Raw genomic sequence first — 11,589 nt, 5'->3', positions numbered from 1 at the left:
GCTGGTGTTTGTATTTTATTTGTTGAGAGAAAACAGTTTAACAGGTGAAGTAAAGAGGAACATTTAAACTTAAGTGTTGTGAGGCAAGCAGTCCACCAGGTGGCGGTATATACAAACTGACATATTACTGTGAAATGAAAGTGAAATAATGAACATCCATATTGATGCTCATACATATTGAGATATTAGAGATAAAATAAGTCACTTTTAAAGTTTAAAAATCTTAATAACACTAAATAATATCTGTGCTACATTATTGACTTTTCGTTATTTTGGCTTCAGTTATAAAATCACTTTTTAAATCAGAATTAAAGACTTGTTCATATTTGTTACACTATTGTTTTGGAAATAATACCAATAGGAATAAGTGGTACTGCTTTTTCTTAGTATATGCGATTCAATGGTATAATCTCTGTAAAAAAAAAGAGTCAAGTCAGATTGTTGAATTATTCATATGTGAAGATAAAGTGATGCCTAAGTCCACTGGGCAGATGAAGACTGATGATGAAAGCTCCAGAAAAAGCAATTTAGTGGATTTTACACATTAGATTCCAACTGCGAAAAATGTTAACTCTGGGTTGCTGAGTACTTTCATGATACAATGAAGATAGCAGACGAGTAAGTCTAAGTAAATGTACTGGTAATTAAAAATGTACGTACATACCATAATTAATATGCATGCGTCTGATAACTTGCACCTCTGTGATGTATATACATCATGATGAAGCATGGGCAATATGAAGTAATAATGGAATGCAATAACTCATGTTGGTAGTTATTATGTCTCACAGATACCAATGGACAAACAGCCCATGTGGACATACAAGATAAAATATACATTACACTGGAATGTGATGCTCTCCAAACAAAAATAAATCACACAATAAGTTCCATAACTTCTGAAACAAATTCTTTATCAAACACCCCAACAACATTAAGTCTGACTAAAATCATTTACAGAGAAGCGGAATAATGTTTGACAGATGATCACAAACAAATTAAGACACAGACATAACTAAGAGGATAAAACTGCACGTATTTACATTAAAGTACGAAATAATGTAGCAATATAACATGGAATGGACAAAATCACTGAGTTCTCAGACCTATATCTTAAAAGAGAGTAAAGTCTGTCTCAAATGATACAAAATTATAAAATTGTGCCCAAAGTGATTAAAAACAAAGTGATTAAATAAATATAATAACATCAAACACTTTTAAATGCCAATGTTGGCTTATTGATTACTGTATTTACTATAACCTGAAGTATTAGCTCAGTATTCTGACAGTAGGCTTTATTTCACAGTAAGTGAAATAAGATAATTAGTATCTTTAGTAACAAACTGCAGCTCTTTTGCTGTGTTTTATTATTGTTTCTGTGGATGTTTGTCAGTGCCTGTCTGTGTTTTGTCTCTTTTTACTAAACTAAATAACCTTTGTAATGAATAAAGTTGTATTGTGCTGTTCGAGATGAGATAATCCTTGATTAATCCCTCTTTAGGGAAATAAAAACCACTGTAAAAGTCATAATAAATCAATAAAGACTCAATGTAAAGACAAACAGGATGAAGTGTATAAACCGGATGAACACAGACGGAGAAACTTCATCGATGAAAATAAAATGTATTTATTAAATATTCTCTGAATGTGTGAAGTTTACTGTCTGCGAGGCGGAGTCAGTATTTGGCAGCTGCCTCCCGCTGTGTTCACAGTGAGAGAGGAGGGCTCAGTATTTGGCAGGTTCGTCCCTGGAGGGTGTGTGTCTCTCTCTCTCTCTCTGTGTGTGTGAGTCTCTCTCTCTCTCTCTCTCTCTCTCTGAGTGAGTGTGTGTCTCTCTCTGAGTGTGTGTCCCTGTGTGTGTTTGTGTGTGTGTGTGTGTGTACACTCGCCAAGCGACGACCTGCAAACAGGCATCTGAGTCCAGTCCGAGCTACCAGAAAAAAAGAAGAAGAAGCAGAAAAACAGGAACCACATAATTTCCGAGTATCTTTGCCATGTTCTCGACGAAGCCGGTCCTCCTCCAGCTCTGATCCCGTCGAACTCGTCGTCTCTCCGGACGTCGACCATCAAGAACTGGACCAGAAATTGATGCATCTCGCTCCGCGGCGCTGCTTGTTTTTGACCGGGTAAGGTAGCCGCTGCCCCCGGAGCGACCGACTAGCTTTCCCCGGCTAGCAGCGCTTCACCCCCCCACCCCCCTGCGCATCTTAGCAGCTAATGCTAGCATGCTAAGCTAACTGTGTCAGACGCTTGTGTGTGTGTTGTGTCTCTGGTTTATTTTCTTTTCTTTAACACTTGTGGCTCGTTAATTTGTTCTCCGGGTCCACGTCTTCCACCGGGGAGTAATTTGCACCAGAATACCGCGGGTGTTAAATGTCGTTTGTGGCTTTATGATGTGTTGACTGGGAGCTAACGGCTAACGGTTAGTTCCATCGGAGCTCCTCCGCAGGCACGGGAAGCTAACTCGGTGGCAGAAGAAGGAACAACTGCCCCGTAATAAATCAATATTCTGGATTGTTCTCGTTTTAAATGGCCCGAAGATAAACTGAACGATTCCCTCTTGCTTTCACTTTTACTGACATTTGACACGATGGTTTGTTTTTGTGAGTATTTGACTGGTTCTGCTGCTGCTGCTGCACGAAGCAGCCGAGATGCTCCACAATCACCTGGAGTTTGACGGTGGATTGTGGAGATATTTACGTCCAGTGCTTAGTGAATCTGGACTTTCGCTTCTCTGTCTCGTCTTCCGTTGCAGTGCAGCTCGTGTAGTTTCGTTTCCTGGCTTCCTCACCTCCGCTGGTGCTCGGTCACAGCGAAGTGCCTGTGCTGGAATGTTCTGGTGGCGATCAAAACCCAAAGCCCCTTGCTCCTCATGCACAGATCTGTGTGTTATGCATGATCCCGAAACGTGGGTTTGAAGGATGCACATGCAAATCCTCAGCGTATTACGTAACGTGGCTGTGGATCTGAAGTAGGACGCGCTGTTCTCCATATGTTGTGCTTATAAACACAAGTGAAGGAACCGTCATGCATTGCATATGTGCACCAGAGGACATTGTTGTGCACACTCACATAACTGAGCTGCTGAAAGGAAACAAGGTTGTGTTTCAGCAATAATTGATTATTAAATAGTTATTATACTGTGTTCTGTTATCAGTTCACCTGCCAATATAAGTTTTTTTTAATCAAAAATTACTCGGACTATCGCAGAACCCAAGGTGATTTCTTTAAATGTCTTGTTTTGTCAACAGCTTCCTAAATCATCTATCTATCTATCGTCTATCTTTAAACCCAATTATTGACTGATATGTACAAAATAATAACGTAAAGACGTGGACTCAAGTTAATTATATCAGGTGAAACGATGCATTATTCACTGTTTTTATCACAAGTGATTAAAATAATAGATTCAGTGATAGTTAAAAGTGGTTAATTGTTGACCTAAGGATCAGCGTATGAATGATGGATGCACAGATGCAGTCCTAAAACATTGCGAACTTCAAGGAACCGAGTGACGAAGATGGCTGGTTGATATATTGATCAGTCGATCACTTCGGTAATTTTTAAAGTAAATAAAGCCAGATATTAGTTGGCTCCCTCTTTTTAAATACAAGTGATTCTTATTGCTGTTATTATATTTTATTATTTGCTCTAGGCTGTTTTTGGACATCACTTTGGGTTCTGGGAAAGTGTGATGGGGGTTTTTCAGTGTGACCGACAGAGGAAGTTATTTATTTACTATCTTCACAATGTCCTCTTGGTTAGTTAATGGTACAAAAGGCTCTGTTGCATTTATTTTACATGCTGACTTGACGAAGAGTGTATGTGGCTTTGAGCTTGTAAAATACAATACATACTGTATGCACAGTATATACAGAAGTGAACACTACTTTCAATTGTATTTACATTATATTTAAGATTCAAAGAATAACCAATAACTGCTCATTATTTGTCTTTTTAGCTTCCTGGCGTTTGATTTCTATCTGAGCAACAATAACACAAACAAGGTCAATTGAATCTGCAGCTCCTTTGCAGAATTCACATGATGTGTTCACTTATCTGACCGGCTTGCGCAAAATATGACCTATAGCTACTAGGCTCATTAAAGTTTAACTTGGTAGCCAAAAAGCTGTTATTGTGCAAGAGAGAGCAGATATATCTATAGACAGTCCCGAGTAAAGGTCAACTTTGCTTTGGTGCTGATGTTGGAAAAATGGTTGCACGCTGTTGTTATACACTTCGGATTGATGCCGTCGACTTTACAATCAGTCGCCTTGTTAATCCGGTCTTATGAAGACGGTTGCCAAGCTGAAATATAATATGAATGTCATTTATCTTCAAAGCCTTATCAGTGTATAGGCAATGTCGTGTTCACTCCCATCAGGTGCACCTCAGCTGAACCTGCAGCCTTCTGCGTGAAGGAACTCACGTATGCACATACCAACAGAGTCAAACTTCTCCAGCCTCCTGCAGTGTGAGATAAGACTGTGTACGTAGGACCACCCATCGTTTTTATATGGAAGGAAAACACGTGCACACACAGCGGTCACAGCAGTGTCATAACCACACAGCTCCCTGCAGTGTGGGATTGTTGTTGCCAGGTCAGTCAGTGGTTGTTTTAGATACCGTGGACGGGGGCCAAGCTAAACCAACTGTGGTCCAAATCTCTCTAGAGTTGGACACACACTGTCGCGAATTTGCCAGATTCTGTGAGACTAATCCCAGTGTTATGTTCACACCTGTATGAAAAATATGTTTCATAACCTCCCTGTTTGTTATTTAATCAGTCAGTTAACAAAGTACATATCTAGAGCAAGATTGGATAATCACAAGGATCAAACAATGGCTTTTATAACCTGCAATTATCCTACAGATATCTCTGTATCGAGTAAGAAGCTGGAAAGTCTCCTTGTTTACATTTAGCCAAAAAATGGCTTCAGGCAGTTATGCAATGTTGAGAGTGTGTAAATAGAGATGGTCTATTAGGTGACTGAAATACCAGAGAAAAATATCACGTGTTTTTTATTCTATTCGAGAATGTTAGAGAGCAAGCAGCACAAGGGCAGTTTCCTTCACATCCTAGTGTTAATACACATCTCGCATACTCATCAATAAATGTCAACGTTAAAGATGAGTTTCTACACTAGTAGAGTTGTTAACAACTTAACATACGTGAAAGATTTTCATAAATCACATGTTTGTCTTGGACTTCTAAAGTTGATTTTCTAAATTCATCGTTGAATATATCTCAGGAAAAAGTGAGAAAAATGTGCAGTACAATGTCTAAAAGCCCAACTTAATGTATGAAAACTGCTTTGGTCCAAACGTCTGGAACCAAAAGATCATCACAAGAAAAAGACAAGTTATGAATTTTCACAGTTTAGAAGCTGCAACCGGGGATTGTTTGGAATTTTTGCTTAAAATGTGAGTTAAACCACTAATCACTTATTAAATTAGCCGCGGATTATTTTTCTAATGTTTGATTAGTCGACCAGTTGTTTCAGCTGTAAAAGAGAATTTCACAATATGTTGCCCTCGACCAAGACTTTTTATTTGAAACCGAAACTTGCAGAGGTGAAAGGGGATTTTCACTAATTTCAGTATTACTTGTGAAAGTTAAAAAAAAGGGTGTTTCCTTATAATCTATGTATATATTTTTTTTATTTTTGAACAATTTGTCATCAGCATTTTTGCCCCAATTTGCTCAGTTGATATGTTTGTGGTTAAACCCAATCGGGGATTGTGATGATATAGTGTGTAGTAGTCTTTTCTGTCAAGATATATATTTTTTATTTTCTTCTCTTTTTTTTATCTCTAGTATGTCAATGCAGACAATACAGCAAATAATTGAGCATTTGCATTTTTACATTATTGGATTTCCAGTTTTTGACATCAGTTTGAAGAAACCTATTGATTTGTCAGGCATTTAATCCACTGAAGTTCCCCAAAACTAATGTTTTGTGGCCATTTTTATCTATTAACCTTTTCTCAATTGAATTTCTGCAATATCACCTCATATGTATTTATTATTATCTACATGATTGAACATTTAATCAACCCCTTAACAACATTTTTCTATTCCATAACACTTGTTTTCATGTAACATGTCATTGACCAGGTATTTGGTATGACATGCTGTTTTTTATACTGAAGAAGCAGAAGGCTTCACTGTATAGAAGGCAGATGGAGAAATCCTGCCCTGAGCAGTTGAAGTAATCTGAGGGTGACAACATGTTCTCAGTCAGTTTAAAGCCAGAGCTCTAACTGTACAGCATCTGCTCAAACCACTCGAGAGATTGCACAGTGATGAAAGTCACATGACTGTAAAGATGACTCACGTCAGAGCCTGAATCTGTATTAACCACTGCACTAGTCACAGGATCTTTGCATTAGGTTAAGTCTGTGTATGTCTGTTTGAAGATATTTTTAAATATAAGGTTGATGGGAAAGCTCCAAGAGGAGGGGTTTCTTTGATACACGGAAGAGAAATGAAGAAATACTCAAACTTATAACCAAATGAGATATAAGAGATATAATTAATCAAGTTAGTCAATGCATCAATGTCTATATGTCTACGATTTCCACAGTGCTGAGCCGAAATCTACATTTAATAATTTAATTTTGTGGATTGATCAAAATGAAAGTAGCTAGATATTGGTCACTGTCAGCATCGAACCTCTTCCGCGCGGTGTTAGGTAGACTGATGTTAATGCGAGTACATTGGCTAATAAATTAATTTGACTTTGACCTCAGAGTAAAGCTTCCCTGGCTTCAGTTTGGCAGTAGTGCAGCTTGGCATGGATCGGAAAGTCAGAAACTGTTTTCAAGCAGCAGATTTACTGATCAAATCCAGCCCACACTGCCCGGGGGCCTTTCAGGTCACATTAGACAAAAAGCCATTGCTTACCTTGTTTAATTACAAAAAAGAGATCCCTTACTGGGGCTACCCTTAATTGGCTTTTGGGTAGAACCAAATTTTAATATCATATTAGGAAATTTATTTTCTTATTATATTAAAAAGGTGTTTGATAAAGGGTAACCATAACAGCTTGCATAGGTTAAATTAAACTATAAGTGTTATAACTTCTCCAGTTCATCGGCTGGAAGTACTTCTTCTTGGTGGGTGTCTGATGTCTGATGTCAGATGGAAATGATGCTGATGGTAGTTGCAGCTGGTTTTTCCAGGTATGACTTCACCAGTTTTGAGCGAAACTGAGTGAGTTTTGAAAACATCTGCTCACAGGAACAGTTTGTCCCAAACTGCAAACTTAGGTTCATGTCTCCTCATGATGTGAAAACCCTCTGGATGTAGTATATACAGGTTATAGAACTCAATGGGAAGGGGGTTGTAAGTTGTCCAGTTTAGTGACAGTTGAGATTGACCTTCATCACTGTGAGTGTGTCTCGCAAACCAGGCAGACTTGCTTGTCTTTTGCGACAACCAAAAACACTTGTAAGTTAATGTCTCTTGAAAAGCCCTTCACTTAAATAAATTACAAATGTAAACAAAGGTGACAAAAAGCTTTATTAACCTGTCAGTTCCTGTATGCTCAGTGAGATGATCCTTGAAACTGCACTGTCAGTTTGCTTGGTCACTGTTTGCCTGCTCCTCTGCCTGCTCATTTGTCAGTGTTCTCTCACAGCTGCTGTGTCGGTCTATTGTTTACACACAGACACGCACACAGATGGAAATGACAAGACTTGCACGATCCTGTGTAGTCTATTTGTTCAGCCGTAATTGAGTCTTATTCAAGCCTTCATATACTGGCTGTTTACTCAATGATATTTAACAACGGGCTTGAGATTTCTTCATTGATTAACTGTAGTCTCACGTTCGTATGCCACCACCGCTGCTTCCATGGAGCTGTGAGGCACCCACTGTAGAGATCATGACGACAACAGATGGAGAGGGATTTCTTTTTTAAAGCAGCAAAGACAGATGCATTCTGGCTTTTATTTCAGCGTGCACTGGTCTGGAAATTTCCATCAGTGTGAGACGGAGCAAGAGGGAGAGGTGATACAGTTCAATACTAAATCAATACAGCTCCATGTCATTGTCACAGACGAGGCTCTGCTAAGGTATCCCAAGTTGGTATCACACTTAATCCACGATGCATGTTCTGTGTTGTGAATCACGCAGCATGTAATTATCCAATGTTATAATAACATTTGCTCCACTCAGGCAGGCTAAGAAGATTTGTTTCTGTGTCTTTATATGAGGTTTTACATTAATGTGAATAAATACATGGATTTATACGTTTTAATTTAAAATGCTGTCAACACACTGTCAAAAGAAGGGTGTGTATGATCTAGGGAGATCCATTTGAGAAAATGTATAATTTGATATTCAATTTCAGGGGCTATTTGGGGTTCAGTATCTTGCTCAAGGACACTTTGGCAAGTGGAGTGAGGCGGGTATCAAACTGTTGACCTTCTCATTAGTGGATGACCTGCTCTACCTCCTGAGCCAAAACTGACTACCTGAACTGGCCTATTCCACAGAGCCATCTATGTTGCCCCACTATGTTTCTACGGGAGCAGAAACACTGGCTGTAGATTAGGCCTTTCACATTTTTACATTACCTCAAGGCCACCATAGGTTCTCATAGGTTTCTTTGCAGCATTGTTGGTGGAACAAAACTTGAATGAAGCCTCTATTTACACTGTTTAATGTTGATTTTTAAACCTTCAAACACCACAATGCTTTGTGAAAGTAGAGACCTTCCTTTGACTCAGGTTTATGACTTTCCCCAGTAAGTATGAACAGCGTGACTTCAATGGACACATTTTTGTAGTTAAATGTGACCTCTGAAGTGCCAACAGCAGTAATTGTATGCAGATAATTACAGTTTAAGTCCTGTAAAAAGATTAGAGGATCATAGAGGGATACTCACGATAAGAGCTGCACTGAGGCTTTACAGATGTTGGACATCAGCCTTGTACATGAGGTGGTATTTACAAGGGCATGGGTTTTTAATTAGTTGAGGGCCAAATAGTTAAAAATAGGCTTTTTTGGCAAATTATGAAAAATAACATGTGCAGCAAGAATTTTCAGAAGAGATTTAATGTGAGGAGTTGTTATGATCAAAAACTTTTTTATAGTAATCCACAAAAATCTAAAAGTTTAATTGCGTTGAAAGAAATATCCACAGAAAGAGTAAAGAACCTGCGTGACTGTTCACCCAGATGGCAACCGAGCAAACTTGATGCAAATGTCCCAAACACAATACGGCCTTGCCTCGACTCCCACAGTTGCCAACACAGAGCCGCACTTGTTTCCACTGTAGGCGTCCAAGCCGTTTTGCAGTGTCACAGTCCCTGAGGCTGGTGAAGAATGAGTCTTACTGTACAGTTCTCCACAACAGCACTTTTATGTGATGTTGGCCCTTGTGTTAAATGCTGTGGAGAGTGACACAAAAGGTTGGGGCAGGCAGACTAGGATTACCTGGAGTCTAGAGAAGCAGGAGTAAAAACTTCCTCCTTCTTCGGCAGATGCTATGAAGAAGGACACTTTACCCTGAAAGTGGAAGTGAGTGGGAGCAGATGACCTTTAGCTGCAGAAGGCTTTGGTTTTACTGAGGGGAAATTGTGCCCTATATGTTATTGTGATTGTGCTGGATAAAGTGAACGCCACCAAGGAGTTTTTAAAAGCAGTAGAGTAAAGTAGATAAGAAAAGAAAAAGAAAGAAAGAGACTGCACCTACTGATTGTTTTCTTGATTTACAATTTGGTCTTCAAATAACAGCAAACACTGATATAGGGCCGCAACTTCAATTGATTGATTTCCCTATTGTTGCAGCTTTACACTGATAAATTCCCATTACAATTTCCCAAATTGTTGTTTGTTGTTTGACTCATCAGCAGTCTAAAAAACGGTTATGTTCAAAATACATAGGAGAAACAAATAATCTCATCCACTGCATAGCGAGAAAAGGTTTAAAATATATAAATGAAATATCCGAACAGTTAATCATCTATGAAAATGATTGCTCATCAGTTTTCTGTAGATTAACTAATTTTGTCGGCTACGTTACATTTTTGTGTCAAAGAAAAGGGATAATGATTTCTCATTCCTTTTTCCTGCTGTCCAATTTTAACATTAGGACAAATCTTTGAGAGTTATTTTTTTGTTGCATGCTCTGCTGGATATTCCTTCAATATAAATAAGGGGAGGACTTCTTTCGTTTTCAGGGTAAGAGATAACAAGGCCTGAAAAAGCTCACGTCCCCTGTAGACATGTGCTTATTAATTTATCACTGACAGGGCTAGGCAGGGAGGAGCAGCTAAACTAGGCTAGGACAGTGAGCTGCTGTTACTGACTCAAGGGCAAACACTGGCATCTCTGCCTCTTTCTCTCCTGCTCTGACTCTCTTTACCTCAATTCATCTTTCTTTCCTGTCACTTCCTTTCTCCCCGCTGCTTTCTCTCTCATGATCTCCCTCAACCTTTCTTCTTTCTGATGCACTTTTATTCCCTGTATCGCTGCCACTCCTGCTTTATTCCTCCATCCGTCTGCATCCTCGCCTCACAGCCTGACCTGCTGGTGTCCGCCTCCATGAACCACTTCATTATTTCAAAACCAATGCTGACCCACAAGTTTTGGATAATAAGTGCATTAAATTAGTACTTTGTAACCATAAACTCAATTAATTATTAAGCACTAATTCATAGATTTATACCTCAAACTAACCCCAACCCTGACATTTTCTTCATTTTATATGAGTAAATTAATAAATTAAATCATGTCTAAATATTACATCATTATTTCTGTGACATAGTGTGATGCTGCAATGGATACTGGAGACTGGACATATTTAATTTTTAGGCTGCTGAACATTTTTCAATCTTCAATGGCTTGGTCTCATCATTTTCCCATTCATTATGCATTTAAAACGTTATTCAAGGATATAAATTAATAAACTGATGGATACATTTTTTCAGGCGTGTAGATAAAATCAAAATTTCATGGTGTGAATTATTGCAGTTTTTATGATGCCCCGTTAGATGTGAGTTTGTCAGTTAGTAAAAGCCAACTGACTGTATGCAAACGAGAGACTGCACTGATGAGATTACATGTATCTTGGGTGCATTGTGGTAATGCTGCAGATAGACAAGCAAATGAACAGTTCATATTTAAAGTAGAATATTAAAAATATGCAAAAGATTGCCTAGAGGTGCAGGGCAAAACACATTTTTTCTATCATGTGACCTGTCTGTAGAGGGGCTGCCAGTTTTTGTTTGTGTATATATATATATATGTATATATATATATATATATAATCTTTTCAATAAATAGTCTATATACAGACTATAAGTAGTTTTTCTTCAAATTGACTTGGATGACAAAGACCTTAAAATTCAAACTGTTGCACCACTAAACAGTTTCAGGAGCTTTAAAATGTCAGCGTGTGGTTTACAAACACTCTTAACTCTAAGATATTTTTCAGATACACGGATAAATAAGTAGACAGGTAGGTAATGTTTGAGAGACAGGGAGACAGATTGGCTCAGATTTAGCGTTAGCATCTGTAAAATGTCTACATGCTTCAACATAATTCAACTCTGGGATTAAGCTTGGGTTAATAGAAG

At 38.4% G+C, this 11,589-nt stretch overlaps 1 protein-coding gene across 7 annotated transcripts in view; it reads left to right on the top strand.

Annotated features, from left to right (window-relative positions):
• The first annotated feature begins 1,773 nt into the window (after positions 1–1,773).
• Positions 1,774–11,589, top strand: part of fam13b (family with sequence similarity 13 member B) — a 66,843-nt gene continuing 57,027 nt past the window's right edge. For 3 of the 7 annotated variants that reach the window (XM_035161175.2, XM_035161177.2, XM_035161179.2), the window contains exon 1: positions 1,775–2,126. The gene's annotated coding sequence lies outside the window, so the exon portion shown is untranslated. Of the gene's footprint in view, positions 2,127–11,589 lie in introns of all 7 variants that reach the window. The other 4 variants (XM_035161174.2, XM_035161173.2, XM_047340505.1 and 1 more) reach the window with 3 other exon arrangements.

The sequence above is a fragment of the Hippoglossus stenolepis genome, chromosome 7 (assembly GCF_022539355.2).
Source record: "Hippoglossus stenolepis isolate QCI-W04-F060 chromosome 7, HSTE1.2, whole genome shotgun sequence".
NCBI lineage: Eukaryota > Metazoa > Chordata > Actinopteri > Pleuronectiformes > Pleuronectidae > Hippoglossus > Hippoglossus stenolepis.
The sequence above is the reverse complement of the archived record's forward strand: the minus strand, read 5'-3'. Positions and strand labels throughout refer to the sequence as shown.